This window comes from Tamandua tetradactyla, chromosome 5, assembly GCF_023851605.1.
Source record: "Tamandua tetradactyla isolate mTamTet1 chromosome 5, mTamTet1.pri, whole genome shotgun sequence".
NCBI classification, from domain to species: Eukaryota; Metazoa; Chordata; class Mammalia; order Pilosa; family Myrmecophagidae; genus Tamandua; species Tamandua tetradactyla.
In genome coordinates, this window is record NC_135331.1 from 77,574,943 (window position 1) to 77,591,196 (window position 16,254).

Sequence of the window (16,254 nt, forward strand, 5' to 3'; positions counted from 1 at the left end):
AAATTCTCTCAGTGACTTTTTGTCTATAAATGTTTTAATTTCTCCTTCATTTTTGAAGGACAATTTTGCTGGATATAGAAGTCTTGGTTGGCAGTTTTTCTCTTTTAGTAATTTAAATATATCATTCCACTGTCTTCTAGCTTCCATGGTTTCGGCTGAGAAATCTACACATAGTCTTATTGGGTTTCCCTTGTATGTGACGGATTGTTTTTCTCTTGCTGCTTTCAAGATCCTCTCTTTCTCTTTGATCTCTGACATTCTAACTAGTAAGTGTCTTGGAGAACGCCTATTTGGGTCTATTCTCTTTGGGGTGCACTGCACTTCTTGGATCTGTAAATTTAGGTCTTTCATAAGAGTTGGGAAATTTTCAGTGATAATTTCTTCCATTAGTTTTTCTCCTCCTTTTCCCTTCTCTTCTCCTTCTGGGACACCCACAACACGTATATTTGTGCACTTCATATTGTCATTCAGTTCCCTGATCCCCTGTTCAAGTTTTTCCATTCCTTTCCCTATAGTTTCTGTTTCTTTTTGGAATTCAGATGTTCCATCCTCCAGTTCACTAATTGTAGCTTCTGTCTCTTTAGATCTACCATTGTAGGTATCCATTGTTTTTTCCATTTTTTCTTCTTTGTCCTTCACTCCCATAAGTTCTGTGATTTGTTTTTTCAGATTTTCTATTTCTTCTTTTTGTTCAACCCATGTATTCTTCATGTCCTCCCTCAGTTTATTGATTTGGTTTTTGAAGAGTTTTTCCATTTCAGTTCTTATATTCAGCATTAGTTTTCTCAGCTCCTGCATCTCATTTGAACTATTGGTTTGTTCCTTTGACTGGGCCATATCTTCAATTTTCCGAGCATCATCCATTATTTTCTGCTGGTGTCTGGGCATTTGATCAGATTTCCCTGGGTGTGGGACCCGGCTGGTTGAAAGGTTTTTCTGTGAAATCTCTGGGCTCTGTTTTTCTTTTCCTGCCCAGTAGGTGGCGCTTATGGCGCTCATCTGTCTGCGGGTCCCACCAGTAAAAGATGCTGTGGCTCCTTTAACTTGCCAATCCGAATCTCGCAGTCGGCCTGGGAAACTGCGCGTGGAGGGGGGGTCGCCGGCCGCCGCGGCTTGGGGGAGTGCCGGTCCAAATTGCCCAGCTGACCCGAAACACCAAGCGTGGTGGGAGGGCCCTGCTATCCAACGTTCCCAGTCAGACCAGGGAGCCACGTGTGTGGAGGGGACCCCAGTCGCCAGCCGCCCCAGCCGGGAAAACGCACACCCCTCGGGTATCTCACTGCAGCGGATTCTCCCTGCCCGTTCAGCCATTCCAGAATGGGGTACGCTGTCTTTTTGGTCTCTGTCATGGCTCTGGGAGCTGTTTCATATTGTTTCTGTTTCTTTAGTTGCTGTTCTGGAGGAGGAACTAAGACCCGCGCGTCTTACTAAGCTGCCATCTTCTCCGGAAGTCCTCCATAAATCATCTTTAACATCTTTCCAATAGCTCAGCTGCAGCTGCAGTTCTGTTTGGGTTGTATCATTTTTCTTTCCCAAATTACTAAAATGCTGTTCTGCAGGAGTCAATATGACTCAAGTCCTCTTCTATCGCCTGGACACACGTGCCTCTAATGAGACTTTTCCTTGGTTCCTTAATATTGTTTTGGAGTCTTCTTCGAGCTCCATATTGGGCACCAGATGTTGCTTCCTATTGAAATGGAGCTTGAAGGATATTAAGGAATGACAAGAAAGAAAGAAAGGAAGGGAGAAGGAAAGACACAGATGGGCTCAGGGGGTCTGAAGCTTGAGTTTACATCAGACAGACTTCAGACAATTTTATTCTTTTTTTTTTGTCTGAATATATTTCTTTATTTATTTTTTAACTTATTTATTAACTAAAAAAATTAATGAACAAAACATTTAGATATCATTCCATTCTACATATACAATCAGTAATTCTTAATATCATCACATAGTTGCATATTCATCATTTCTTAGTACATTTGCATTGATTTAGAAAAAGAAATAAAATGACAACAGAAAAAGAAATAAAATGATAATAGAGAAAAAAAAACCCTTACTCAGTTTTAAGAACAGTCTTAGGTAATGATTTTGCTTTGCACTAGTTGAGTGTTCTGTGAGAATGCTGTTTTTCATGCAAAAATGTTCATGGAAGTGAATGGAGCCAGTATATCACTCAGCTCTCAAAACACATTTACAGAACTTTTTTCAAATAGAATTAGGTGAGATTTCTTGGACAATGCTGTTTTACACTAAAAATGTGTATGGACATGTGTGGACCAAGTACATTACTCAGTTTCTGAAACAAACTATGTTAAGGCAAAGCTCAGTGTTAGGGTTAGTGCTAAGGTTAGGGTTTGGTTTAGGGTTGTACTTGTTAGTGTTGTGGTTAGTGTTAGGGTTGAGGTTACGTTTGGGTTTGGGTTTGGGTTTATGGTTAGTGTGAGTGTCGGGGTTAAGATTGGGGTTAGGGTTAGGATTAGGGTTAGGGTTAAGGTTAGGGTTAGGGTTAGTGTTAGGGTTAGGGTTCGGGTTAGAGTCAGAAGGAAGGTTTGAAGTAAGTGTTTGGGTTGATTTTGGGACTGGGTTACCGTTATGATTAGGTTTAGGGTTAGAGTGTGGGTTAGGTTTAGGGGTAGGGTTTGGTTAGTGTTAGGGTTAGCATTAAGATTAGAGTGAGGATGAAGGTTTTGGTTGAAGTTAGGCTTGGGGTTGATTTGGGGAATGGGTTTGGAGGTTGGGATGTGGGCTGGTGTTGGTTTATTTGCGGCTTGGTTTGTGTTTGTTTCTGTGCTTGCATTGGTGTTATGTTTAAGTTAAGTTTAAGGTAAGGGTTCTCTGAAATATTGCAGTTTTAGTATGAAATATTTTACAAGTTAATGGAACCAAGACAATTCTATGTTTTTAAAAATAATTTCTTGTTTTAAGAAATGATGAATATGCAACTATGTGATGATATTAAGAATCACTGATTGTATATGTAGAATGGAATGATATCTTAATATCTTGTTTGTTAATTTTTAATTAATAAAAAAAGTTTAAAAAAAAAGAAAACTAATTTTTGTAGTGGTTCACAGTGCTGTAGGTGAGTGCTCTCCTGAAATGCAATTTTCACCAAAAAAAATTGCTTAAAAGTGAATGCAGATGGCATATCAATGACCTCAAGAAACACATTTACAAACTGCTCTCGTGTTTTACAAGGAAACATTACTTTGCAATGCTGTTTTCCATTAAAATGCATGGAAATGTGTGGAGATATTATGATTACTCGGTTTTTGAAAGAGATTATATTAATGTTAGTGTTAGGTTCAGGGTTATGTTTAGGGTTAAGGAGGGAGAACATTAGTGTTAGGTTGTGGTTTAGGGTTAGGCTAAGGCTAAGATTAGGATTTGGATTATGGTTAGGATTGAGATAAAGATTTATGTGAAGCTTGGGCTTGGTTTGGGTTTGTGGTTGGTTTTCAGGTTCTTGTAGGTTTAGGGTTAGGGTTAGTGTTAAGTTTAGGCAGGTTTAGGTTACGTTTGGATTATGGTTAGGGTTGGTGGGAACGTCAAATGGTGCAACCACTGTGGAAGGCAGTTTGGCGGTTCCTCAAAAAACTGAATATAGAATTGCCATACGACCCAGCAATACCATTGCTAGGTATCTACTCAAAGGACTTAAGGGCAAAGACACAAACGGACATTTGCACACCAATTTCATAGCAGCGTTATTTACAATTGCAAAGAGATGGAAACAGCCAAAATGTTCATCAACAGACGAGTGGCTAAACAAACTGTGGTATATACATACGATGGAATATTATGCAGCTTTAAGACAGAATAAGCTTATGAAGCATGTAATAACATGGATGGACCTAGAGAACATTATGCTGAGTGAGTCTAGCCAAAAACTAAAAGACAAATACTGTATGGTCCCACTGATGTGAACCGACATTCGAGAATAAACTTGGAATATGTCATTGGTAACAGAGACCAGCAGGAATTAGAAACAGGGTAAGATAATGGGTAATTGGAGCTGAAGGGATACAGACTGTGCAACAGGACTAGATACAAAAACTCAAAAATGGACAGCACAATAATACCTAATTGTAAAGTAATCATGTTAAAACACTGAATGAAGCTGCATCTGAGCTATAGGTTTTTTTTGTTTGTTTGTCTGTTTGTTTGTTTGTTTGGGTCTTTTTTTCTTTACTATTATTATTTTTATTTTTTTCTCTATATTAACATTCTATATCTTTTTCTGTTGTTTTGCTAGTTCTTTTCCTAAATCGATGCAAATGTACTAAGAAATGATGATCATGCATCTATGTGATGATGTTAAGAACTATTGATTGCATATGTAGAATGGAATGATTTCTAAATGTTGTGTTAATTTCTTTTTTTCTTTAATTAATAAAAAAAATACTTATAAAAAAAAGTGCATGGAAGTGAATGAATCCATGAAGTCTCTCAGTCTTCAAACAGTATTAGGTAAAAGTTTTGCATAGCAATTGTTGAATTTTCTGGGAAAATGCTATTTTCACGTGAAACATACCTGAAAATGAACGGAGCTACTATATCAAACACCTATTAAAACATATGTGTATACTTCTTTCACATGGTACTGGAATGATTTCCTTGACGATACTGTTTTACACTGTAAAAATGCATGGAAATGAATCGAGGAAGCATGTTACTTAATTTTTAAATCAGATTAGGTTAGGTTGAGTGTTAGGGTTTGGGTTTTGATTGGGTTATGGTTAGTGTTAGTGTTAGGGTTAGGTTTGGGCTGTGGTTGGTGTTGGTATCGGGATAGGGTTTGGGATTATCATATATTGAAGAGTATTCTGGAAATTGCTGAGTTTCACTCAGAAAAATGTATGGAAGTGAATGGAGGCAGTGTATGAGAATGTTTCCAGAACTTACACACCAGTTTTCAGGAGCACAAGAAGAATTTTCTTTAACAATTCTACTCTTCACTTTATAAAGTGAATTGAGCCATTATATCCCTCAGATTTATGAAATGACTTACATACAGGTTTCACCAAGCCTAAAGAGAGTAACCAATGAAAATGCTGATTTTGACTCAAAAAGTACCTGGAAGTGAATGGGGGCATTGATCTTACTCAATTTTCAAAACACTCTTAAGTAATGGTTTGCATCGCACTAGTTGAGTGTTCTGTGAGGATGCTGTTCTTCACCTAAATATGTGCATGGAAGTGAATGGAGTCAGTATATCTCTTAGTTCTCAAAACACATTTACAGACCTTTTTAAATAGAATTAGGTGAGGTTTGTTGGACAATGCTGTTTTATACTAAAAATATGTGTAGATGTGTGGGGACCAAGTACATTACTAAGTTTTGGAAGTAAACTATGTTACGGCAAGGCTCGGTGTTAGGGTTAATGTTGGGTTAGGGTTGGGGTTAGGGTTTGGTTTAGGGTTTGGGTTAGTTTTAGGGTTGGGGTTGTGGTTAAGGTTGTGGTTAGGGTTAGGGTTGGTGTTAAGGTTGGGTTTGGGGTTGGGGTTAGGGTTAGGGATAGTGTTCTAGTTTGCTAGCTGCTGGAATGCAATATACCAAAACGGAATGGCTTTTAAAAAGGGGAATTTAATGAGTTGCTAGTTTATAGTTCTAAGGCCGAGAAAATGTCCCAATTAAAACAAGTCTATAGAAATGTCCAATCAAAGGCATCTAGGGAAAGATACCTTGGTTCAAGAAGGCCGATGAAGTTCAGGGTTTCTCTCTCAAGTGAGAAGGCACATGGCGAACACAGTCAGGGCTTCTCTCTCAGCTGGAAGGGCACATGGCAAATACGGCATCATCTGCTAGCTTCCTCTCCTGGGTCCTATTTCATGAAGCTCCCCGGGAGGCATTTTCCTTCTTCATCTCCAAAGGTCACTGGCTGGTGAACTCTCTGCTTCGTTGTGCTGCAGCATTATCTGCCCTCTCTGAGTCTCTCTGAATCTCTCATTCTCCAAAATGTTTCCTCTTTTATAGGACTTCAGAAACTAATCAAGGCCCACTCAAATGAGTGGAGACATGTCATCCCCTAATCCAGTTTAACAACCATTCTTAACTAAATCACATCAACCAGGGAGATGATCTCATTACAGTTTCAAATATACAGTATTGAATAGAGATTATTCTACCTTTATGAAATGGGATTTATATTAAAACATGGCTTTTCTTAGGGGGCATACTTCCTTTCAAACCAGCACAGTTAGGGTTAGGGTTTGGGTTTGGGTTTAGGTTAGAGTTGGAATGAATGTTTGGGTTGAAGTAAAACTTAGGTTTGATTTTGGGACTGGATTATGGTTAGGGTTGGGTTTAGGGTTAGGGTTAGAGTTAGGATGAGGGTTTTGGTTGAAGTAAGGCTTGGGGCTGATTTTGGGAGTGGGTTTTGAGGTTCAGATTTAGTCTGGTGTTGGTTTATTTGGGATTTGGTATGTGTTTGTATCTGTGGTTGCTTTAGTGTTATGTTTAAGTTAAGTTTAGTGTAAGCATTCTCTGAAATATTGTAGTTTTAGTATAAAATATTTTACAAGTTAATTCTAGGTTTTCAAAACAGGTTTCATTAATGGTTCACAGAGCTGTAGGTGAGTTCTCTTTGGAAATGCTGTTTTTCACTGAAAAAATTGCTTGAACATGAATGCAGCTGGTACATCAATGAGCTCTCAAAACACATTTACAGTGGGCCACAGTGGCTCAGCAGGAAGAGTTCTTGACTGCCATGCCAGAGACCCGGATTCCTTTCCTGGTGCCTGCCCATGCAAAACAAAAAAAAAAAGATTAAAATAAACAATTATAGACCAAAAAGAGAAATAGCAAAAAAAAAACAAACAAACAAACAAAAAACACATTTACAAACTGTTCTCATATTTTACTTGGAAACATTACTTTGCAATGCTGTTTTCCATTTAAAATGTGTGGAGATATTATTTCCCAGTTTTTGAAACACATTATGTTAATGTTAGCGTTAGGCTCAGGGTTAGGTTTAAAGGTAAGGTAGGGAAAGCATTACTGTTAGGTTGTCGGTTAGGGTTAGGTTTAGGTTAGGGTTAGGATTTGGATTATGGTTAGGGTTGGGATTAAGATTGGTGTGAAGCTTGGGGTTGGTTTATGTTTATTGTTGGTTTTGAAATTACTATATTTTTAGAGGTAATGTTAGTGTAAGGTTTAGTTTAGGTTTAGGTTAAGGTTAGTGTTCTTAACAAAGAAAGTTGGGCTGACCTGACAAATTTCAGCCTCACATTGAACCAACAAGATTCAGAGCAAGAATAGCAAAAGACAAAACAAAACAAAAAAAACATATGGAACCCATGGTCATCATTGTTCCCATAGGCATAGCTCTTAAATCATGGTAATAAATGACTATAGAATTGATGATGGTAGTGCCACATTCCCTGGCTGGGATAGGGAATGCCCAACAAACACTGCTTTATCCACCGCCTTCCTCTTTGTCCAGCATACAGATTTTCTCCAAAGTGACCATTGGCTGGAGAGTTAGCAGCATAAACCAATATGGCATACTGAGTTGACCCCTCTTTGTATATGTATTCTATCATTGCAACAATACTAACAATGAGCGAGACTGCAAATACCTGACATTCAGAACCAGGGAAAGAGGAAATTATCAGTGAATGACTTGATGGTCTAAGTTATTTCCATGCACCTGCTTCCACCCACACTCATCTCCTGGGTTGCTATCTGTGTCATCCATTTTTTCTTAGTTCTATTGGGCAGGATCTTTTCTTAGAGTTCTCATGAAAATCATTGAAACTAAGTCCACCAGGAAGATGGCATAATGAAGGGGTGGAAAATTGAAAACCAGTGAATCCTGTGTTGAATAAAAGGTAGATCAAGATATCTGTCAAATCCGTCTTCACATTTGACATCTGACTTTTTCCACTTTACTGAATATGACATCTGGATTTTGGTATTTGGAAGTTTTGCCTTTCCTTCAGTAGTTAGATGAACATCAACAATTCGATTTCTATTAATCCTATTTCAAGATTTTTCTAAACCCCAAAACAATTATCTCCATTTTCATCTGCTGCACCAACAAAACCACATCGGTGAGTCATCTGTGTACATCTGGTACCAGTAATGATTTTGGTAGCATGCACAAATGCATCTTTTTTCTTTAAATCAATTTCACAATAAGTGTCTGGTATCACATCATCTTTTAATTTAACATCCAGACTAAATTCCAACTCAACTTCTTGAAGTGCTTCTCCCAGAGTTTCATGTTAATGACTAATACTTGCTTTGAGCCAACAAAGAATGAGAGTGAAAAGTACTTCTATGTCTCTGGGTGGTGATGGTGTTCGTGCACAGAACAGCTTCGCCTTTATCTTGTCATGCGGGCTACTAGCGGGCTGGGCAGCAGCAGGAGCCATAGGGCAATGGCCTGACCCTCCACAGGCATGGGCTGCTCCACCCACAGAGACCCCTGAGCTGCTGTCTCCACCGCCGAGCCTCCCCTACCTCCCAGGCCAGTGCAGTGTGTCTGGATTACTGTAGCTTTATAATATATCTTGGGATCAGGAAGTGCAAATCATTTTTCAACATGGTTTTGACTTTTCAGGGCTCCTTGCCCTGCCTTATGAATTTGAAAACTGGCTTTTCTATTTCTTCAAAGAAGGCTGGTGGAAGTTCTTTGTGTTTCTTTGTGATAAACCATTTCATATAAAACTGACACCCTAACAATATTTAGTCTTCCACTCCATGAACATGGGCTGTCCTTTCATTTATTTAGGACTTTAATGTCTTTCTGCCTTTTTTTTTTTTGTAAAAGAAAGCAGAAAATGGGAATGATTCCTTTAATAATTGGTGAAACTTCTTCCTTTTACCTAAATGGTTTAGAAACAGACTCTTTCAGAGACAAATGACAGGAACTTGACTACATATAGCTTTATCAAAAAGTGAATTTATTGGCTCTCATAATATGGAAGTGCATCCAGGAGTGGATTAGCTTGTGATTAATTTTAAAATTGGTACTATGCCCATGAAGTGATCAGAGGAGGGACAGGATAAAAGGAAGCTTCTATGGAGCAGAGGAACCTGAGAAATACCAAAAAGAAAAGTCAGAATAAAGTGGGAGAAGAAGAAGGGAGTTTGTGTGATGCCATTTGTGAGACTCTGGTAAGAACTTTCATCTGTTGTGCCAGTTTGAAAGTATTATGTACCCCAGAAAAGCCATGTTTTAATCCTGATCCAATTAATCCTAATCCAATTGTGGGGCATTGCCATTTCTTTTAATTCTGAGTTAATACTGTAGGTTGAAATCTTCTGATTAGATTATCTCCACAGAGATGTGGCATACCCAATTGTGGATGTGGCCTTTTGATTAGATGGAGCTGTGACTCCACCCATTCAAGATGGGTCTTGATTCATTTACTGGAGTCCTTTAGAAGAGGAAATATTTTGGAGAGAGCTTGTAGCAGATGCAACACTTGGAGAACAGTTGCTTCAGCACCTGCAGAGCTGACAGAGACATGGATGGTTGTAGATGCTTGGAGACGACAAAGAGAGCCAATGTAGATGTTTGGAGATTGAGACAGAAATAGCCTGGTGCTAAGCAAGGACTCACAGAAATAGTCAAAACCTGAACGGAAAAAATCTCCTGCCCAGCAGATGCTTATCCAAAAGATGTATCCCAGAGGAACTAACTGAGGGTCTGCAGAAGTCACGTGAGGAACCCCCACAGGAAACAGAGGCTGAAAGCAATGGATCCTGGGAACAAGGGACCAACAGATGTCAGCTGCACGCCTTCCCACTGACAGAGGTGTTCCTGACCCATCAGCCTTTCTTGAGAGAAGGCAACCTCTTGTTGTTGCCTGAATTTGGACACTTTCATGGCATTAGAACTGTAAATTCCCTTTTTAAAAGCTGTTCCATTGCCTGACAAACTAACAAATCTGCCTATCCTTTTCCCGCCCCTCATCCTAAGTGTGGCCTCCATTATAGTACCTGCCAGCTGATCACAGGGATGAATTGTTGACCCAGACATCCAGTTCACATGCACCATCTCTCTACCCATGTGGACTCATTCAAGGCTAAGCACATGGCCCAAGAAGAGCCAATCAGAGTGTTCTCTGAGAGTAGTGTGGGGACAGCAAGAGAGGAACCTTTCATCTTCACACAGGGTGGCCAAACTAGAAACTACAGGCCCAGAGCTCTTGTCTCCATCTTTCCCACCACACAAAGAGAATCTGCCTGTAGAAAAGACATGGAGAGGCAAAAAGGCATAACATAGTAAAGTTGAACCCCTAGATCCAGCTGTACCTGAAGTTAATCCACCCCTAGATGCACTTCCCTGTCACAAGAGACAATAAATTCACTTTTTGCTAAAGCTATATGTAGTCAAGTTCCTGTCATTTGTCTCTGAAAGAATCTGTTTCTATACCATTTAGGTAAAAGTAAGAAGTTTTACCAACTATTAAAGGAAGCATTCCCATTTTCTGCTTTCTTTACAAATAAAACTGACCCAATCACATACTCACAAATGTTATAATGAGAGCAGTACATGTCAACTTACCAACTTAAATGTCTAATGATTTAGGAAGAAGCAGGTAGACTGGAAAATCAAATTTGTTCTACATGCTAATTATTAATAATTAATTGAAGACAGTAACTACCTATCAATATTGGCAAAGTTAAATTATCAGCCATCCATTAAGTTTCTGGTGACAAGGAATCAGGCCTCCCTTTGAGGACATGATTATTTTCAAAGTATACAATTACTGGCCTGGCTTTGAAGCCACATGGACAAAAACAGTGATCAGCTTCATGGATTACCCCATCTGATTCATGCAAACAGAAATGTCTAGGCTATATATCCCTGCTAAGTCAAAGCATAGAAGCTGCAAATAAATCCCCACAAGTCACAAGCCTGAAATAGTTCCCAAGCACCAGATGCAAAGATGTATTATTTACCCTCTCTAAATTATGTTTGATAGTAGAACCTATCAATTCTTAACCAATCCTTTATTTGTAAGCTCAGTTTATTTCCATTCACTCCTCAGGAAGAGAACTACAGAAGCATGGTTTTTGAGAATTTGGTATGCGGCCTGCTATGTGTATAGACCAGCTCCCCCATGTTCTAACTCTTGGAACTGAGTCTCTTTACATTTTCTACAAGAAACATTTTTCTGTCCTCTGGGAAGTGGAGAGTTTGTTGAGCCTCTTCAACAGAAATTCTGGCATAAGGATAACATTTTTTTTCTTTTTTTTTTTTAAACTTTTTTATTAATTAAAAAAAATTAACAAACAAAACATTAAGTTATCATTCCATTCTACATATACAATGAGTAATTCTTAATAAAGGATAACATTTTAATGGGCTTTCCTCTTTTGCATTTCCACCTGCATGATCTTCTCTCTAGTCAACTGGAATTATATATTTGTCTGGGGCACCAGGTGGGAGAAGGTTGCTAGGATTTATAATAAGAACGTCAAGAGAAAGACAGACCCAATATTCAGTTGCTGATGTTCAAAAATGACTTTTAGATGTGCAGTGACAAAATAGAACTTATAAACCAGGCTTTATTTCAAGAGAAAATAATTTTCTAAAGCCTTTATGTTCCTCTCTAACAATCAAGAAGCAGACTAGGTGAATTCAGATCTGGGAAGCTCTATTTCTTCAAAACTGTGGCTTCTACTTTTCCCCTAGGATAAGAGGCTTCTGTCTGCTATGAAAGGATCCAGGGGAAATGAAAATCCCAAAGGCCACCCTGAGTCTCATAATGAGCCCTCATAACTGCTTGTCCACTGAACTGGAAAAACTCAGGGTGGAAGCACAATGAGAGCATTTTCCCATCCTGGTGCAATTAGCATTCTGGGCCAAACTTCTCCTAATGTGAGTTTGAATTCATGAAATCTGAAGAATCTGTCTTAGTTTCCTAAGGCTGCCATAACAAAATACCACAAACCACGTGGCTTAGCAATGAAAATTCACTGACTCACTAGAACTCCAAAATCAAGGTGTCAGCAGATTCATGCTCCCGCTGAAGTCTGCAAGGTTCAGGAAGCGAGTGGCCAAAGATCCGTGCTGTCCTTTGACTTGTGCCTCTGTCACATGGCTGATTTCTCTGACTCTATGACTGTGTCCAAATTTCCTCTATAAGAAGAGGATGCCAGGGGTGCATGGGTGGTTCAGTGATAGAATGCTTGCCTGCCATGCGGGAGACCCGGATTCAATTCCTGGCCCATGCACTTCCCAAAACAAGCAAAGAAAGATAGAAAAAAACAAACAAACAAAAATTCAACAAATAGTGCTGTAATAATGGGATACTCACATGGAAAAAGAATGAAATGTGACCCTGTCATACAGCATACAAAAAGAAGAGGATACCATTCATACTGGATTAGAGCCCACCCTACCACAGTTTGGCCTCAGCTTAACTAGTAACATCTTCAAAGTCCCACCCATGGACCTGGGGGTTGGTATGTGAATATATCTTTGTGGGGGACACAATTCAATCCATAACACAGTGCAAGATAATCCACCCACAATCTTACTCCTCAGTGCCATGCTTGGAAATGGGAAAATGGATCAAATTAATTCCCTTCCTGTGTACATTTGGTCTATCTCTTTCTAGTTGCTTTTTCTGCAGCTGTGACCCAAAACTCAATACTAATATTCTGAAGAAATACACTGGATTTATCTTCCAGAGTCACATCTGTGATGTTGAAAAGGCTAGAAGGATTCTAACTGTCCCCTAGCATCAAAAGTGGGTTGAGCATGGGCCAGGCCATCCTCTGGATCCAGTTGCCTCCCCAGCAAGATCCCAGCAGTACAAAGCACCTGAACACCTGAACACTCCCAGGTCCTCTAAATGAGGGCTAAGGTGAGCTTACATCTCCAGATATCTTGTTGGATGCACAAGAAACATCAATAGCACAAGTCCATTAAAACTAGAGCACCCTTCTGGATGGAAAGGGGAAACATCACAACAAGATAATCAACTAGCTCAAATGGAAAATGGGGCAAATTAACTCAAAACAAATGGTGAGTCCAGAGTCATTCATTCAAAAAAATATTTGTGGAGCACTATGGTAGATTGAATCATGTACCCTAATTAAAGACATGTTCTTAATCTTGATCCATGTTCTCATGGGTGTAAATCCATTTGTAAATAGGACCTTTGAGATTGTTTTATCAGTCAAGATATGGATTCACTTGTAACTTGAACCTTGTAAGATCCCATTTAGGTGTGGCCAAACTAAATCAGGATGGATCTGAATTTTTATTACTGGAGGCCTTATAAGGAGAAACTAGATGTGAAAGCCAGAAATCAGTGGAATCCAGATATCAGAGAATGCTGCAAGAGGACACCAAGACTATTACTATGTTTTAGAGAAAGAGATTCAAGTCAGGGAACCCCAGGGATTTCAGCAAGTCATCACCAGAATGCTATAGACTCAGAGAAAGTATGGCCTATCAACACCTTGATTTGGGACTTCTGGCCTCCAAAACAATACAATTCTTGTTGTTTAAGTGCATTTTCTCTGGTATTTGTGATAGTAGATCAGCCCAAATGAGACAGCCTCATGCATATTTTATCCTGGCTCCTGGTATGTGGTAGGTGCTTGTCTCAGTTTGCCTGGCTGCTATGACAAATACTGCACAATGGCTTGGCTTAAACAACAATAATTCATTGGTTCATGGGTTTAGAGGACACAAGTCCCAAATCAGTGCATCAGCAAGGCCTGCTTCTGTAGCACTCTCATGATGGCTTGCTGCAATCCTTGGGGTCCCTTGGCTTTCCTGTCACATGGCCATATCCTCCCCTTTCTTCTACTGTTCGGTGTTTTGTTTTGTTTCTTCCACTTTCTGGCTTCTTGCTCTTTATTAAAGCCTCTAGTAATATGGATTAAGACCCACTCTCATCCAGGCCACATCTTAATTAAAAGTTACATCTTCAAGAAGTCCTATTGACAATGCGTTCATACCCACAGGAATGTGGATTAAAAGCAAGAACCCATCTAAATTGTGATACATAGTCGAATCTCCCACAGAGGCCCACCTCCTAACTGCCCACTCCACCCCATCCACAGGCAGAGCCCTTGCAAAGGGGCTGCTCCACCTGTGCACTGCATACCTTCAGAAGGTGCAGTTCATGTGGCTTTACCATGCAAATGGCACCCCTTTGTGTTTGCATCACTGTGGACTGGCCAGAGGCATTCATGTTCCTGTTGATGGCAATCCTATAAAGGAATAATTATTATATAACAAGTCCAGAAATAAAGGTTATGTGCAAGGGGTCATGGGAACCTAGTTAAGTTATGAAATAGCTCTTCTCCATCCTATTTGACAGCCACAGCTACCCCAAGTTGAGGGAGCAGCAGACCCAGGGCTTGAATGCCTTCTGGCACTCCTGCCACTCCTGTCACTTCTGCCACTCCTGCATGATGCATCCTATGCATCAGACAGCACTTTTGGAAAGCAATTAACACCAGATCAAAGAGAGATTTCTTGGCTCGCAGGCCCACTTCTGAAGCACAGCTCCCAGCAGACAGGAATGAGGCAATTCAGGGCACTGACCTCAGATGCCCCATAGTCCAGCAGGCAGAGCAGGTGACTTGGGATCCACAAGGCTCACTCTTCCTTTTGCTTTTTCTTCCCAGGAAGCTGCAACCAACTGGCTGGTGTGAAAGAATGAAACTAAAAGTTAAACGTTTTCTTTTGAACCTCTTGCTAGTTTCTCCCATTTTCTAGAGAAGAAAGCTCAGTGCCAAATTCATATGAGTTTGGAGAGCATCTCTGCACCCGTGGAGGAGGCTGAGGGCCACATATAACTCCAGCGGCCTTGGGGGACACCACATCAGCCACACAGCAGTCTTCCTCCGGAGCTGAGTCAGGTGCCACTGGACTGAAATGCCCCCTCCAAGAAGAGGTCATGTTTAGAGTTACAAGGACAAGTGAGGATATTTTCTTTCCTGCTTTATAATTATTTGCTTTAAGCATCAAAGTAAGTAAATTACACAGATAGCAAAGAAATAAAGGAGCTTTAACAGAAATCAAGAAAGAGGTAAAAACTGTTACAAAAAAAAGAGACTGGTTTTCAGTGAATTTGTTAAATAGTAATTGAATGACAATTTGAAATAAATAAATATGACAACCACAATAAAAATAAAAAACCCATTTCTTGAAGCTTTACTATGCTCCTGACACTGTGTATTGTCTCATTTACTCCTAACATGCCTACTGTGAGGTAGGCAGCATTATACCCAACTATCAGATGAGGAAATTGAGATTTTAAGGGGTTAAGAAGCTTATCCAAGAATACACAGGAGTAAGTGCCATGCCCAACATTCAAACCCAGGTGTTTCTGACCACAGAGCTGGTGCCTTCATCAATATGAGTAATCAATATGGATTATTAAACTAAAGTTTGCCATGTAATAAATATTAAATAAAACTAGAGCATGCCATACATGTTACCCTTAACACTGGGTGTTGTTCCAATTCCTAAACAAGTATTCAGAAGTTCGCTTGCCGGTTTCATTTTTCATCATTTTACCTGGGAGTCTCTATTGGAGTGGGGGTCATGGAGAGGATTTGGGGTGCCTGTACAAAATAAGATGGCATTAAAAAAGAAAGTAAGATGACATTGGCACTTGTTAAGCAGTGCTTTCACTTATTGTATTTAAGGACCTCCATGATCCACAGAGAAACTCAGAAAGGAAGAGCAGCAAGTCTTCTTTCCCAAACCAGCCTGAATTATGTCTTTGAGCATTCCTACAGCCTGAGAGCAGCAAGATTCTACGAGCCTGTAACATAGCTAGTGAGGAGGTAGTCAGGATGAGGGCAGGCAAGGCATGAACAGGCAGGGTTAGAACACGGGCATCTGGATTCATACCAGGCTCAGACTCCAGCCCTCTTCTCCCCTTATCTCCTTGTGCCCACCAGAGCTGGGGCTACAGCCCCTTGCATCCTTGCTTCCTCTTTGGGTATTAGAAATTGCAATCAGAGAGGTGGCAAGGTTAGGGAGAACTTGCTTCCATGTGTCTCACAGGCACCTGGCCTAGCACTTTATCTGTATTATTTCATTTAACCTTTATAAGAGCTCTGTTCTTCAGATGAGGAAATGGAGGCCCAGTTAGGTCAAATTCTTTGCCCAAAGCCACATGGCTAGCAAGGGGGACTCTAATTCATAGCTCTGTACTTTGAAAGTTCATGATCAAGGCCGCTCAGAGCTAAACCTTCACAATAAATACCCAGAACAATAGGTTTACCATCAGAGAATGCACCTGAGAGCACCTAACC

The 16,254-nt window shown here is 40.0% G+C and overlaps 1 pseudogene; it reads right to left on the bottom strand.

The window, feature by feature from the left end:
* Positions 1-7,189: 7,189 nt before the first annotated feature.
* Positions 7,190-15,845, bottom strand: LOC143683132 (transmembrane 9 superfamily member 3 pseudogene; annotated as a pseudogene).
* Between the last annotated feature and the right edge of the window lie 409 nt (positions 15,846-16,254).